A 17447-nucleotide genomic window follows, 5' to 3' on the forward strand; every position below is an offset into this window, starting at 1 on the left:
GCCTCATCTTCCTTTCATTAAACATTTATGGCTTTTGGGGAATATTTTGTACACCCATCTTTTTTTCCATTCAGCTAAAAGCCCGTGCTCCTATTTGCATAACAAGGGACTGTTTTAGTGAACAAAGATAAAAGCAGCTAGGTAAAGAACAATAGGAACAAATTAAAGCAGATAAAGCCATATAGAATTAAACAAAGCAACATACACAGCCATAATATTTCAGTGTATTATTCCTTACAAAAATATTCTTCACATTACACCCTGTATTAAATGAATAAGAGTTAAGCCATTACGTTCCATTCACCTACAGACTCACCATCAGCTTAGATGCTGGGAACAGTTTTGCTGTGCTTATTAAGCACCTGCAAAAGAGCTTGTATTTGGAAGTACTAGAAATAAATTTTGATTTGTCATCAAAAGCTATACAGTTACTTTTCCCTTATTCACAGGCTGAGTCTGTTCTTGACAAAGTCACTTCCCTTCCATCTAAGCCCTGCCATGGTTTCACCCGGCAGTTTCTTGGTTCCAGCAGAGTGCAGCCATTGTTGAAGCTCTGAGCATTTAGGCACTTGTACTAATCCTGTGGAAGTTTATCACTCGTGTTTTGGACCTGATATGGATTTGTGTTCAAGGGAGCCAAGACAGTAGTAAGGTAAGCATTCCTTGAGGAGGCCTCTGTTCATGGAAAACAAAATCTGACAAAGGTTTCGTAGCATTTTTATTTAATAATCAACCTTTTTTTCCTGTATAGAAACAAAGATGGTAGGAGAACACATCACTGGTATGTAGTTCTATCACTCAGCAGAAGAGTACATCTAAAGCTATTTATTAGTTCACTAATAAAGGAGAACATCAACCAGAAATCTTTGCAATATTTCTGTACACTTAGTGAAGTATCTGCATGAACGGACTCAATACAGTAGTTTTATACAGAATGAACCTGGCAAGGAGGCAGGAAGAATAAGAAATAATTGAACATGCTGATCTCATAGCCATTTAAAAATATGTTAGAAAGATACAAAGAAATTCACTGGGTTCTTGTTGGTACACGGCAGCTTCTGCCTTTGATAGTCCAAAAGCATCAGACGCATAACTGGCTAGCTTTTAAGAACAGCATTGGGAAAATGGAATCTAGATGCTGGTGGTAATATGAGAACTGTCTGCTACAGCCACGTACTAGAAAAGAGACAGTAATGAAACTTGTTTCCTCAGTGGAGGTGGAACAGGACTGATGGAGGAAGTTGCCCAAGAGCCCATGGAAGAAGGTGGGTCACAGCTCTGATAAAGAAAAGAGCATTTTTTCTTATTCAGCCAATGAAAGTTACTACATTTAATATAGGCCATTAATCTTCCCTTGTGCCCTGGAGACCTAAATGAGCCTATGCACACTGTTCTGATGTTTTTGACAGCAACTAATTAATCTTGAGAGGGAGTATGAGTTTAAGGGTTCTATCTCACTGCACTGCAATTTGTTTTCACTGGCAATTGGTTGAATTTTCCTTTATAGCATGCAGGTTACAAACATTTCATTTATTTTGACAATGTAATCACATCACAAAGGGACAGTGATTGATACAGTTCTGTTTAAAACATTACATTTTTAAAATTGCAGTTCAGATGTCCATTTAGGTACCGAGCCTACAGTGATTTATTTAAGGTTTTATTGTGTTCTCATTTCAGTTGCTCTTGGACCTTTTTTCCGCTGTCCAGTTAGGAACAGGTGGCAGAGGCCAACTACTGTATGTCCTCCATTTGGTATTCTCTGAAGACCTCAGTATCCAAACCGCTGCCTGATTTTTTTTTTCCCTGTTCAACAGCAGCAACATAGAGACAGTGTCAAAGGAATCTGACAGAGGCACTAAAACTGTCACTTTAGCAAGTTCATTAAAGAATATACCTCATTAAAGAATACACCAACTGGAAGAAGTTGCTGTATACTAACGGAATCAAGGTAGTATATTTAATCAAATGGTAAAATTCTACTTAAAGTAAAAAAAATCTGAAAGGTAAGCAAAGAAATACAAAAATGAAAATTAACTCTACGATGCTAATGAAAGTAATGAAAACAGAACCCATTCCTTTCAGCTGCTGAATTTAAGTGCTGTATTAAAAATGCATTTTTAATTGAACTAAGTATTTAAAAGCAAAAATGAAATCTGGAAGCAGTTTGTCAAAGTTAAAATTCATTTTGTATAGCAGAAAGCATGGAGTGGAGTAGAGGGAGAAGAACATGGTCTTTCTGGGTGACAGAAGTAACATATGTTAAGATGTTTCCATAGATCCTAGTCTTTGCATTTGTACTGGCAATAACCTATTCTGGGTAATTACTGTGAGCAACTGGATTTATTTTAAACTTAGTTCTATCACAGCTTTTTTTGTACTGAAGAAAATAGTTTTATATAAAGAAGAAAATTTTAATATAAGTTCAAACTTTTAAATGCTTTGGTAGTAATTGTTGCACTCTTAGTGACCTTTCCCCAGGGAACATTAGAAGTTTCCATCTTCTTTATGTAGAGAAAATCGGAGATGGGCAAGCATTATAAAAAAGGAGGTATTTGTTAAAAAGCAAACTTCTTTCATTAGGCTGTAAAGCAGGCAGGACATGTCAGAAACCCTCCTGCAGCTGGTAACAAGACTGCTGGATAGGAGCACACATACAGTAGGCTCCCTGTCTCCATTCCAGATGGTCTTTCAATTCGTTAGCTGGCACATTTTCAAATGCCTGTGTCTTTAAGTAAAGTCTTCCTGGGGCTTTGCAGGTCAATAGGGACATTCTCAGCTTCTGATTTTTTCAGAAAGTTGAGCCAAAGTCTCTCAGCCTAAGTCAGAAGGCTCAGGCAATGACTTGATTGCAAAACAATCTTGAGTGCATGAATCTAATTGGCACCATCTCTGTTCTACCAGTGATCCCCTGCTAACCACCATTGCTAAGTCCTAGATGCTTTCTTTGGCAGTCAAGGGCCCCCCACACCCACACAGAGGTGGAATGTAACCAACCTTTTATCTTGAGGCTTTAGTGCTCAGGCCCATCACACAGGTTTATAAAGATGCAAAAGGAACCAAGACTGTAAATATATGGTTGTACTGAAGTGCCAACATTTTCTTTCCCAACACATGCAAAACTTTTTTCAAATATAGCCCTGATTAACAATGAACTGCAAAGAAAAAAACAAAACACCTTAACACCAGCCATCTGCTTCTTTTGATCAGCAAAGGGCTTAATTCTTTTAAGATACAAGTAAAGCAAAAATAAGTACCCCTACCTCTTCCCCTTCCCAGCACTGACCTCCCATCTTCCAAATTACATCACCTCTTTCAAAAAATCTCACTCGATTTTCAAGGCAGCCGTGCAACGGAGATTAGTTGCTGCAAATTTATCTTCTATTTCCTTCCATCTCCTAGAACATTTGAACATTGAACACTGGTTTCATGTTAACTTACTAAAATATAGTAATGATTTTAATTGGCCTAGACAGAGCTTTCAGAATGATAAGCACAGGTCACGACACTGCCATAAAGCAATAGAAATATGCATTAAGATCAAGGCAGAATCAGTGCTGTTGGAGACTGAATGCATTCAGGTTGAACAAAAGGCTACCAGTAATCTTCTGTATAGTTCTTAGCACTGCTCTCTCCTGGGAAGCAATGATGAAGTTTGGGAAGTGCTTAGGCCCCAGTTTCAAAAACAATATCCAGAGTTTCTCAACACATCCCATACATCAGCATAATGAACTTGAACTGTGCACTGGCTGGTCAATTTACAACAATAAGCAGAAACAAAAATCCAAGTTCAAAACCTCAAAGTTCCTTCCTTAAGTACACATGACAGAAATATTTTATTTTTGCATTCTGTTGTCTTAAAAGATGTCAACTGCTTACATTTTAAAGATCTGTAGAGTTTCAGGAGAACCCATTAGAGGAACTTCACTAACTAGTAAGTTTAGAAGGGAAGAAGAACAGAAGAGTTATGAAAATTGCCATGCTTACCTAGTCACATTGTCCAGAAGCATTGCAAAGCAAAAGGATAAAAACTCCTTAAGTTAATTCTCTGCTCTAGTCTATTGCAGATCTAACATTGAGAAGATCTTCCTGTCACTTTTCTTTTTCTATAACTTGTAGAGAAGTGAAGGCATTCACTAGCAAAGGAAAGCACTCTACTAGATTAGTTACCTTTATTGTTGATAATGAAAATTAATCCAAACACATGTCCTATTTGTGATCTAGGGAAGTCTCATAACATTTCTAAGTTAGTTTGCCTTTTTTTTTTTTTTTTTTTAAATGTGGATAACTTCACTTGTAGGTAGGCTTCTGACAGATGCATAAATATTACTACTTTTATCCCCCCAAATATGCCAGTGTTTTTAATGATCTAAGATAGTAATAAAGCAAGGACAGGAGAATCTGTCTTCATTATTAGTGCTTATGCATACTTCATCATTGCACTTGCTCACATTTCCTGTGAATGCTAACCAAATTACATTCAGGGCTCTCTGGCACTGCAGTAGAAGGTACGAGTCCAAATCCTATTATTTTTTCATGAAAATTAATATCAACTTCCCACGACAATGGGAAGTTTCTCTTATAAGAGGAGAGGCAAATAAACTAATGACTGAAGGTATAAAGGGAACTGTTGCAACTTGGGACTGGCCATGGGTCTTGGACTCAACTGCTTTTACTCACCTCTGTAGCCTAAGCACACTGTCAAGACATGTAACAAGCTCAATGCTCATGATTGTGTACATTCTGTTAACTTTTTTCTCCTTTCACTCTATATCTTGTGCACATTTTGACAAAGCTACACTTTTTTCAGTAGAATTTCTACTGACAAGGGGATGTCCTTGTGGTTAAAATATCAGAACGGACAGTGGGAGTTACCTCCCATCCTTTCTCTTCTGAGCAGTGACAGGGCTCCGTTTACCCATCTTCCAGCAAGCAAGCTAACACCTTCACAGAGACCGAGCACCTACATTTCTTAATGAGTAAGGCTCCACATTGAACCCAATGCTTTATTCACTGAAGAATCTCAGTGAGATCATGTGAGATGACCCTGAATATGCATTTTTGTTATTCACGATTCTCCCTCTTTCCCCCCATACTATCATCAGCTTGGCTTTCATGACTCTCAGCTGTTGACTTTCTGTAGAGGGAACTGGGATAGGCTGTTTTTAATAAACAGATTTCATTTGAAACACTTTTTGTACAGAATGCAAAGCCTTGAATGTCTTCGAGGACTCTGAAGTGTGTTGACTTCTGTACTCAGAATAAACACAGCTGTGCTTAACTAACGAAAGTGGAGATGCAGTTATATGTTACCCATTCACAACAAAGGAGTCAAAAATACTTCCACCCTGCCTACTATATCAATAAAGGTAACGCCATCATAGCCACAACCATTATATACAGCCACCTAAGCTCCTAACGTGAATAGGGATTGGTCCTTTAACTTAATGTTGTATCCTAGTTTTTGTGCGAGGGTGTTTTTCTTTTTTTTTTTTTTTTTTTTTTTTTATAATTAGTAGTTCCTTAGACTTGCAGCCAAGACTTCAAATAGTTCCCATTACACAGATGACTAATGAACAAGGAGCTCCATGCAGACTCTGCCACTGAAACGTGCAACCCCTCTGGAAGGGCATTACCCTATGCTAAGTAGAAGCAGTGTGTGCCACTTTGCATCAGCAGCAGACAGCCTGGGAAAAATACTGTTTGCCTGCCATCATAATTCTTTAATTAAAAAGTGTTCAAATTCAAGCCTCTGGGGATGTTAAGTTTAGCTAAAAATCTAAATGTTAAATTATACTCAATTGGAATGCATAGTAGCATCTCAAAGCAAGATGCTGTGACTAAGGATATGCTAATGCCAGAAAGTAAAATAAAAGCAAAGCACAGTTGTACCCAAGTCAGGCAGTTTAAAGCTGACTCAGGTATCATAGAAAGCAAGTCATGCCTGCTCAGAGGGAGGACTTATCCATCTTCGCCTAATTCTCATTTTTGTGCCTACACAATATCAATGCCCAAGGCAATATTCAGATAAGTCTGTCCAGTCCTAATATCACTGCCATACCTAGGCTCACTGTGAAAAGTTTAATCAGATTGTTCAGGTCATAGGTCAATAGATCAGCCAAGTACAGAGGGAGCTGCTGCAACCCATGAAGTCAGCTTGAAATCTTATTATAACCATTTCTTATCAAGTCATCAGCCAGAGGAAAAAACAAGACTGGTCACAGGAAAGAGATGCATTCTAGGTATGGGCACTGTCTCCTTTTGTTTATGCCCACTTCTGCTGCAAATAGGCAGAAAATATTTGTCTTTTGCTATATACAGTAGTCTAGTTTTCCAATTGCTTGTGTTTTGCTTATAAGCATGAAAGCAAAATGTGATCTTCAGCTTCAGATATTTTCCAGCCTCATCTGGTACAAAAACTTAGCTTCTTTATCAAGTATATGGGATGTTCTCTCCTTTTTATTAATCCAGAGATGTTTTGAGATTTTATGCTATGATACAATAAAATATGGCATGGACTGAACACCACTAATCACCACCTGCTCCATCATCACTGAAATCCAGAAGAGTTCACACCATCCTTTAGGCAAATGTGGCTGATTTGGTTTTGACTGGGAAGCAATTTCCTTCCAGGGAAGCCCCTGTAAAAATCAATACGTGAGTGTAGCCTCAGAAGATCATTCATTTATTCTGCTTCCTGGAAATTAACTGCTAAGTGTTGAACTTCATGCAGAGGACCATGAGGGGACATATCTTACAAGTCAGACTTCTAATCTGCTTGTGAAATACTCAAGCACAGCTGTTAAGCAGGCATTGACAATTCATTTTCTGCATAATTTTGCCTTAATTGTAGTCAGAAAGCAACCGTTACTTTGAAAAGCACTGCCTATTTTGAAACACTGCTATTCTTGCTGCATGTGGCAGGAGTTAAAGCTCCACACAGGTTCCCTGTTTAAAACCTGTCACTGCCTTAAAGATTGAGCTCTGCTCTGATTCAGCTCTACCACAGCCACATTTCACCTTCACGTCTATACAACATCTAAATTTTCCCTGTAAAGTCTTCAAAAATAATCAAGCTCGGCAACTGCTGAGCAGATTACATCGGTATTTTGCTTTCACTTGAAAAGCAGAACAGGAGGGAACACCATCAGCAGGATTTAAATGGACAGAGCAAAACACTCATCTGGAAGGGAGCAGGCACATTTTTCTAGCTTTCAGAAATTCCCAGCAAGTTGGTAACTTTTCAAGTAAGATTCCTGGTAGGTTCCATGGAAAATCTTTTATTATTGCAAAATAAAAATATTCTAGTTATACACCACCATGCTCCACCTTAGCCCTCTGTACAACGTCACCTCACAACTCTTAGAGTCCTGCCATTGGCAATGCAAGGCCAGTGTGAGATAGAGTATCTGCCAGTCATGATCTCAGACTCTTCTGGGAGGCAGCACTTGCTGTGTATTTTGATTGTCTTTGGGCCAAATCACAACTCCTGCTTACTGCATATGTCAGTCTGACATCCATAAGTCAGCCCTAGATCTAGAAGAACCACCTGAATACATTTACTATTTGATGTGGTTGCCTCTTTGGAATAAAAGCAAAGCCATGAGATTGCTTGAAACCCAATTGCCTTCCAAAGCCAACTGGCTTTGCTGACTGTGGCAGAAGACTGCCCTGAAGGGGTCTGCAGAAGGACCTAATTGAGACTGTGCTACTAAAACAAGTCAGGTTGGCTACAGCAGCGGTGGGAAGACATTGCCATTAGCATCTCCACCTCCGCTGTACTTCCAAAACGTTTTATTGCATAACTCAGGAAAAAAACGTGATGCAACACCAACATTTAAATTAGTCCCCTCAAACATTTCCGTATTAGTTGGTAATAAAACTCACATCACAGAAGCATACTAACAGAAGGATGGGAAGAACTAGGTCACCTGCTTTTCTGTATAAACCACCACTTCCCACTAGGTTACTGATCACAATCACAGAATGAGAACAAATACATTCACATTTACCAACAGCACAGGTCTCCCTTCCCCATATCTTAGTACGTCATGTACTTTTAGAATATAGATTAGGCTCACAAACTTGAGGCTACCTGGATGCCCTCCCACTTCAAGGCTTCCAGAACTGCCTACATTGCTGGATTGAACTGGAACTACTAGTTTTAAGAAGTCGTTCTATAGGATGCAAGTTGATTGAAATACTGACGTCAATCAGAAGCGCTGATTATTCTCTCCACTGATAATAACTTAAACAATAATCCCCTTTGGGGGGATGCAGCTCAGGAGCTTCTGCATGCAAGATCCTCCTAATCAAAATGGTACAGAAAGAAGCCCCAAATTAGGTCAAAAAAATCATACTGAGGTACATGCAAGACTGAAGGTTTGTGTAATTGCCTATAAAGTGTAAAGGCAATTTAGTGGGGGCCTAAATTTTCAGGTCCACAGTTGAGTTTTCTGGAGGAAAAGACGAAATGAATTACTATTACTCTAGTGCCAGGGCCACCGTTCCTGATGTAAGCATAGTGAAGATGAAGTAAGCAGGCTGTAACCAATGCTGTGTTGTACAAAATTTTGCCTTCAAAGGAAGAACTCAAGGGCTATAGCATCTTGACATATCTTTGAACAGTTTGTCCTGCAGGACATTCCAGTATTCTGAGGATCAATATCTTGTAAGTTATTCACTCAGGAGATTTGGGGTAACGGTAGATCTATAACCTTTATAGCCTTTCTTATCAATCTTTCCTTCAAATATCCTGTTGGCAGAGCTCTCCCCATGCATGGCAGGGATCAGCAGATGGAAAGAGTGTGTATCTGCACACCTGATCTCAAGACAGGACCTTCCATGGTCCATGGGTGGGCCTCACAAGTGCCTGTCTCTAACAAATCAGCACTAGGTAAACAATTCTACACTGGAAAAGTTTCAGTAGCTAAGTCAGAATGCCAAACAATGCAAATCCTGTGCCAGTCCATCAGTCATACCTTTTGTCCTCCTGCAATTTCTAACTTTGGCTGAGAGTGTTTCCTTTGGGAATCCAGAAAAAGCAGGCAAATCCCAGCAGGTCCAGCTGCAGTGATGCACTTCCTCAAGGTTAGAAAAGTAAAGAGAAGTAAACCTGTTTCCTTAAAACTGGTGAAGATCCAGATAAACTCATCTAGATTTCATTAGTTAATTGGTAGAGGCATTGCAGCAAAAATAAAAACTCAACTCAATGGCTTGATTTGTCATAACAAGGTTCAGACTTGTGGAGGATATCTGTAGTCATTGAGGAGCCAAAGCTTAACAGCAAGAACAGCTGTTAGGCTGAGTTATAAATTACAACAATTTGCTAAGAACCGCAGCAAGTTTAAACCCATTTCTTTTCAGAATTCTCAGAGGACAAACCATTTACTCTTTGAAGCCTATAATTTAATCCTTATTTCTACTCCACTACTTCCCAAACTGACTTTTATGTAGATTGGCATGAAAATTCTACCAACTTGGGCCACAGTAAGTGGTACTTTATTCCACAAGTAATCTGACAAAGTATTACTGATCCTCAATAAACGTCAGCAAAATCAAGCTGGTATTTAGTGTCAGACCATGGCTTCATCCTACCTATACGCTTCATTTTAAAAGCTAAACTGGACAACAAGGAAATAGCCTCTTGCATATGGATTACTTCGAAGTATTTTGTCATTGGTTATGCAGAGAAGAATGAAACAAAGCAGAAAGACATTTAAGAGAGAGTTTTATGGAAGGAGATATTCTGGCCTGGATTTCAGGAGAACCACCTTTAAAACCCTTTTTGCAATACAGATGCTTGTTTTCTGGACCATTATTGATAGACTCAAGACACAACAGGAGTAAAATCTGTTAACCCTGAAAACCAAGGATTGGCAGACTACACTAGGTGGCACTGCTACACATGGCTTCAGTTTCTTTACCGTGGGGTTCAAATTAAGCTTTGTTTTGGAACAAATATCTGTATTAAGTTTATGATGGGAGCATTTTGAAGGAGCTTCGGCAAGCAGCAAGAAGCTCTTCCCTCTTCTGTAATTACAGACAATTTCTGCCATGAAGTTATTAGCTACAAACTAGCCAGTAGGAGTCTTGATGATAACACCTTCAGGAATTGCATAGGTGCTGTTTAAGCCAGTCCTTCAGTTGATACACACACACAACCAAAAATTGTCTTTACAGCACACATGGGAGCCAGTCACTGGCTTCAGCAAGAAGGAAAGCTTGACCTGACAGGCCTGGACACTACCAGAAACTACAGATGGCAGAAGGCTGACAGTACTTTGGAAGCTGTCTGGGTTAAGGAGACTGACAATGAAACAAGGCACCTTTAGATGGCACAGTCTAAATAACAGGTTAGAAGTCATCTTCTAGCATTATTTACACGTTATTACTGCATTATGTGTTCTGCAGTTTATAACTAATCAACTATTACCCATTTCTGTCTTTTGCCTATTGCTACCACTTAACTGTAACCAATAAATAGGACAAAACACCCAGCAAAATGGATAGCTTCTGGCATGTGAGTGTTGTTTATATTCATTCAGAGCCCTGTGCATTACACAGTGGGATGCTTAAGGTTAGATGTTTGTAATTTCACGTGTCTATTAACTCTGATTCCTTGATAGCAGTAACTGGAATCAGCTGAATGTTTCTTGGCACTACAGCCTCATGAGCAGGTGTGGGCCACATGGCCACCCATTGAACTGCACAAACTCAACCTTCACTTTGCTTCTTTATAGCACTTACATGGAAACAGGAATTCCAGCCACCCTTTGTTCTTAGGAAATCAGAAGGCGGGGAAGAGTCCGGCAGCACTGCCTGCAGCCGTCTGCCCAGCAGAGTAACTTACGGGCCCAGAACACTGACACTTACCTTTATTATTTCATCTTTTCCAGTTCTTCTTGTCTAAAAAGGAAGGCGGTGACACTAAAATTATCATAACAGAAACTGGTGAGACTATCTTTTCAAGCAAAAAGCCCTAACACTACAGGTTGTTTAAATTATTGCTGCGTCATAACTTTCCACCAGAGTAAGTCTTGTAAGTCTTCAATAGTGAAAAGCAATTTCAGCCTAAGATACAGTAGGTGGAGCACACCGATTTTTGGAGAGAAGTATGGGTTTACCCTGAAGAACAAAGTTTCTGAATATGGAATTGGCTATGGCCAAACTCAAATTTCATTCTAAGCTTCAGGATTTTTAAATCTATTTTCATAGAAAGCATTGAAACAGAAGAATAAGTAAGTCTGGCATCCTCTCATACAGCTATGGAACGCTCTATGGTTGGGATTAATTCTGTTTATGTGCATATAGACAAGTTAGGCTTGTATCTTGCTGAGCATCTCAAAATACAGGCACATTTAGTTATGAATAACCCCACAAAATAAGATTTCTATGACTTAGAAAAAGAGTAATATTTTGTGGGATTCTCACTCATTTGTGATAAATATCAACATTTCCTTAGAATTTCCTCTCAAGTCTTCTCTAAATAAAAACATTTTACAGTGCAGTAGAACAACCTTGCTACCCACTTAGAGTTGTAATATTAATGATAAAATAGGGTGCTTTAACTTACATCATATAAGTATATTTATACAATAAATTTATAATATTTATATGGTTTATATATTAACTTAAATGTATTTAAGTTCTAGTTAACTTTAAGTATAATCAAAGTGTCAGTGTCAACATGTGATATGTTTTTCCTTCACACTAATATCTTCGCCATCTTCTCCCTAGATAAAAAACACTCGATCTGTGGATTTTAGTGAAAAATTACATAAAATGTGTTCTTTTTCTCCCAGTTTTGAATAAAGTTATGTAGAACAAGAACTAAGACTTTGGCAACCAAGTGTCTTTACTGAAGTAAAGAAGAGCCCTAGGAGACAGAACTTACACTTGTCTCTTCCTCAAACGAGTGTTAGCAGACCACTACACAAAACACTGATTTGTAGGCCTGTTGTTAGCTTGAAACAAAGTTTGATTAAAGTTTGATCATCAGAGAAGGAAGCAACAAACTGAAAGCAGACAATCCAGTTCAATTCAGCTTTTAACAGACCTTTAGCTTTGGTTTCATTTCAAGTGTGTGACTTGTATTTACCCAAGAAAAGGAAAAAAAATCAGTATCTTACGGAAAACTGCGAAATGGAAATGCTGAAATCTATAAAACAGCTCATTGGCAGGTCCTCTTGACAGAGAGTTTAAAGCTATTAAAACAGATTGAATCTTTCTTGGAAGGCAGAAAGCATCACGCAGACCTAACTTATTGAGCATATTCTACCACATGACTTCAATTAAGAAGAAAACCAGCAATAGCTATTACCTTTATGAACTTGAAAACTAGCATTGTAAGAAGTTTGCATATTCAGCACTCTGATCCTCTGCTGAAGTCCAAAAGTATAGAATTAAATTCTGATGACATATTTTATTCCATAACTCCAGGTGATTTGTATACCAACCTGTTCTCTATGCAGATAAAACAGACGTTGCAAAGTTTTTTTTAAATGAAGAACTGGAGAAGAAAATCATGTATATGCTGATCCACCCTAGAATGTTAAGCAGCCTCAGAGACTGGATGCATAAAGGTAAGGATAAAATGTGAATTCGACTGTGCAATTCCAAACAAAAGCTCTGTCCTCAGCCTGTCTCTCTATTCAACAACCAAACGACTTGGCAAATACCAGGGGTATGCTATGAATGGCAGCACAGGAATTTGAACCTGGGGAGTTGCCTAAGCAGCACACAGTCAGTCTCAGTTCTGTCCTGAAGAATATTCAACAGATAAGAAATGAAACAACTTCAGTAGGAAAGAATAAAAACTTACTGCAAGTCAGGAGGCAAGGCTGCCAGCAGAACTACGGGAGGAGACCTGAGGATACCCAAATTCACTGGACAGCAGGACATGTAACAGCAGATCTCATTCAACTGAGAAGAATCCTTTCTCATTAAAGAGGTCAAGTAAACAGTTTGTTCTCACAAAATGATTTGAATTTTCACAAGTTAGTATTTTCCCTCCTGTACTTTATGTAAAGCAGTCATTTTATCTAAAGCCATTAGCAAAAGCAAAGGTTAAAAAAAAATAGGTAAAGCAAAATTCCCCAAAAGAGCCTATATTACTATTCCACCACAAGTTCAAGGTCTTAAAGGCATTACACTGCATTCAAGATTTCAAAGAAACAGGCTCCTGCAGTTTTCTGTATTGCATATATAAAGTACTTCCATAAGTGAATTTATATTTTTACTTACTGGATGAACCCATAAGAATGGCTTCCTCACATTCTTGAGAAGCCAGTTGAAATGCTTTTCTTAAATGAAAACTTGCTCATGTAATCCTGTCTTTCCACAACACACACACACACAAAAAAAAGAGACTGGGGGAAGACAGGACACAAACAACCCAGAAGTTACGAAGTTGCAACAGAGAAACATTAAAGTGTTTGCTGTCCTCACTTCCATTAGCACAACAAAACGTTTTCTAGAACTGGGAACCTGTTTATATCAAATCTGCATTTGTTTATGAAATAGGAGTTTGCATTCCAGTATCTGCTGGCACATGCAAATATCCCATTCAATAGTAAAGCTACTACAGCATTTTAGTTCCATGTTCAATATAGAAAAATAATAGCTTTTCAGCTGACTGTACTACCAGACATGGTTCTGAAATAAGGCCCTCGAGGCAGAATATCTGTGATAGTCCCCCCCACCTCAAACAAACAAAGCACAAGGAAACACCAAAACACCACCACCACTACTCTGAATATATAGAAAACAGTGAGAATAGAAGTTCACAAAGCAACAGCTGTTTTTGGAAGGGTTGAGCGTGTTATTGCATCAGATTTTTAAAGGAGAATACTATCTTTACAGTTAGCCATTAGGAGAAAAGCATATTCCAAAATGGACAAGTCTTTATTTCTCCCTTATGGGTTTAATTATTCAGCATTAACTGATACAGGGGCAAACTGGGCTGCTTTGACCACAGGTCTTTGAGCAGTGCCTAAGCTCAAAGTTGCCTACTACCAGTTGGTAAGCGCTGCAAAGATAAACAACTTCAGCTCAAGGCAGCTCAGCTCCCATGCAGCCACACCTTGCACCTGGCAGAGCTGCAGGCACTATCAAAGAAGGCAAAAAAAACACCACCAGAAAGCCTGTTTCTCACCTGTCAGGCAGGTTTTAGGTGCACATGAAGGAGGAGGGTGATGGGAATGGCTCTCCAATGAGTTCAATCAGTCCCCATGTTGGGAGCTTATGTTTACACAACACAAGTGATTCACCATTAATTGTTTCACTATGCTATGTCTTGATTTATGGCAGGTATTTGTGATTTCCCTGTTTGCACAAAGCTACAAGAAGTTCTAAGTGCTTGACTTGTGCCAAATATAAGGCAAAGGAAGCTGATAGCAACAGCTAGTCACACAGAAAAACAAACTTAATCTGAAAGCAGATGTTCCTATCAGTTACAGCACAGATAAAAGAGTCCAAATACTGTAACAAGCAGAGGTTTGAGTAGAAGTGAGAGTTTGCTGTAGTTCCAGGATAGATGTCAGAACAAACGAGAAGATGCACATCTCCTGGGCCCCTGCTCCTTCCTTCTGAACACACCCACTAGTTTGGGTTCCAATTCCACCCTCCTGAAGAATTCAGAGAGCTCTGCCAATCAGCCATAGCAATCTATAAACTGTTGTGAATGTTCTGAAACAACAGCCAACAGGTTTATTGACAGTTGCTTACTTTAAAACTTTTGTTTTGATGCATGTAAAAGCTTTAATCCCATTTGCCAAACACTGAAAGGTCAAGGCAGATGAGAAGGCCTTGCATCACAGGGAAAAGCTTTTATCTTCCACAAGTGTGACCGTCAAAACTTGCAGAGGACAAAGAGCTCCAATACCATTTATTTTTTTTTTTTTTTTTAAAAAGTCCGAAAGACTCCAAAACCTAAAAATCTCAAAAATGAAGAGAATTTTAGGATCACAAGCTGAGCACTCTGAAGTTAAATTGTCAAAATTAATACAGCATTAGATAATAATCTGTTTTTGCTGCGCCTACTGCAATAAGGTTTAACATATAAATCAGATCATTTATTGGGATTACAAGATAAAATACCAAAATCCTACAGCTTTGCTTTCAGTCTCCTGAGAACACTGCAGAAGTAAGGACGTTACAGCAATGGCTGAAAGACTCATCATGGCTTATGTATACAAGTGGATGAAACACTGTACTGTACTGGCTGACAATATACAACAGATTCCATATGTACAACATTGAAGTGGTTGGAAAAAGTGAATCATCTTGTACAGAATGTGATGAGCATTTGAGGGCATTTAAAATGCACACAAACATGGACTCAGAACTTCACAACAGCCCTCACTCATAGATGGACTCTTATTTGTTAATACTTGTATGTATTGTAATTTTGTCTAATTGGGGTGACTGGGGTCATTGTGCTCAGGTGTAATAGTTTGCAAATACACATTGCTAACATAAAGCAGCATGGTCTGGGCTGAAGAACTTATACTGACACTGTAGAGTACCTTGTGGTTTGCAAAAAAAAAAAAAGAAAAAAATGATAAGAGCTCTTGCTATGCATGTTTTGATTAAGTTAGAGCCTGAAGCAGGCAGTAAGCGCATCTTACTCCAAAGAAGAAGCTGGTTTTTAAAGTGCTGATAGCAGTCCTAGCAAGTAGAAGCTCCATGTTTACAGTAAAGCCTCACTGGAGAAAATGAGTAGTGTTTTGTACCTCCATGGACTCACTATCTCCTCTTCTTTCATTCCTACCTCAGTGCCCCAGGTCCCTTTTCACCCCTTGTTTATTCTGAGGCTGCTGCCAGGGCCAGCTCAGTACCTGGTTCTGCAGCAAGGCAGGGAGGTGCTTGAGTTGTCCACTGAGCCAGTTTAAGGGGTTTCATCTGAGCTGAGTTTCAGCAAACGTGATAAGTGCCTCACTCCTGGGCTGTAACTCCTGGGACAAGAAGTCAGCAGCTAACCATGCAAACCTGGGAGGAGGGGAAGTTAAACAAGTTTTATGGGTTAAGCACAAGACAAACCAAGTATGTATTCTTGCAACTAAGTGAGGATGGAAACATGTTGCTGGAAACATATAGATAAATTGAGAAAAGAATTCACAATGTTGGCAGCACGTTATACGTAGTTAACACAGGAAGAGCAAGGATACAGGAACATTTTCTCAGTTTTAATTTACGAGACTATGAAATAGTCTCACAATGAAAGGAGAATAAAGTGCTTGATATGGTTCTCTCAGACTTCAGTAACATGAAAGGCTCAAAGCTCCCAAAGACTCCAGATCTTTTTGGACTTCAGTATAGTCTTCCTAATACATTGACTAAAGTTCTGCTCTTCTCACAGATTGGAAACAGACTGTTTTAAAAGATAGCTAGATCACGTATGTAAAGAGAATATGTGAAGAAGAAACAGCTCTAGAATCTTTCAAATTTGTCCCCTTCTGGTGCTTAAATAGAAAGCTGTTCTTACTGGGTTGAGTCAAACATGTTTAAAGTAAAGACAGGATTAAATGTTGCTGGTATTCTAAATAGATTTAAAAAAAAAAAAAAATCAGAGCTTCTTTACTGAAAGGGCAGCATTAGCTTCCTACTAAACCACACCAACAGAGCTTGGTTAGAAGAATCACACATCTAATGAAACAGGACGTGGGTAAAGAGGGAGAGGAACAGATACCTTTTAGAGATGATAACTGGAGGCACCTCCCTGTGACATCAGCATCTCAGGCTGAACAAGTACTGCAGCATTAGGTACATGTGCCCAAGAACTGCTATAGACCACTGTGATCTGGGGTCCACTGGGAGGATTGACACAAAAATCCAGTCTCCATTCGATTCATACTGTGTTTGAAGAAGACAAAGCTTGTTAGAACAGAACAGAGAAATGCACCTAGAGTGAAAAGCCTGCATGCTGAGAGCCAATGCAACATTTTCTGAAGACATGGTAAAGAGCTCCCCAGGGACTTCTGCAATGACATCCTGAACTGGATGAAGTATCCTAAGACAAATAACATCAATGGATGAGAGTAATGGGGAAACTCAGATGAGAGCACAGCGGATAAGTGACTCAATACAGCAGACTTCACATACTCTTTCAGGAACAATTTAGAAATCCCATATGGCTTTTGAACTGCTTGAGCAATTTAAATGCTAATGATAGAGTGTTACTACATCCCACCAAACCCACAACCATTTGCACCTACAAAGCATTGCTAAGTCCTTATTTTCACAACACCTAAGTTCTGTTTTGATCTGCAAACTACAACAGCTTCCACATACACTAGAGGCCTATAAGGACAAGACCTTTACCTTCCAGCACCTTCTGCAAGGCTTTACTGCAACTACAGCAGTCCTGCAAGGTCGTAAGAGAGCAGTGACACAGGGTAACTTGCCCTGTTTGTGAGGTGGAAAAACAACAATAAAAAAAAACAGAA

General features: G+C 39.0%; 2 long non-coding RNA genes across 3 annotated transcripts in view; both read right to left on the bottom strand.

The window, feature by feature from the left end:
- LOC121078453 overlaps nt 1-17447 on the bottom strand; it is an 87291-nt gene that overhangs the window by 51511 nt on the left and 18333 nt on the right. The gene's annotated exons all lie outside the window — the stretch shown is intronic.
- Nucleotides 3263-16890, bottom strand: LOC121078456. Its single transcript, XR_005824574.1, has 3 exons — nt 16691-16890; nt 15773-15990; nt 3263-3398 (listed from the first exon to the last, which is right to left on the bottom strand). It is a non-coding gene; the product is annotated as an uncharacterized LOC121078456 (long non-coding RNA).

The sequence above is a fragment of the Cygnus olor genome, chromosome 15 (assembly GCF_009769625.2).
Source record: "Cygnus olor isolate bCygOlo1 chromosome 15, bCygOlo1.pri.v2, whole genome shotgun sequence".
NCBI lineage: Eukaryota > Metazoa > Chordata > Aves > Anseriformes > Anatidae > Cygnus > Cygnus olor.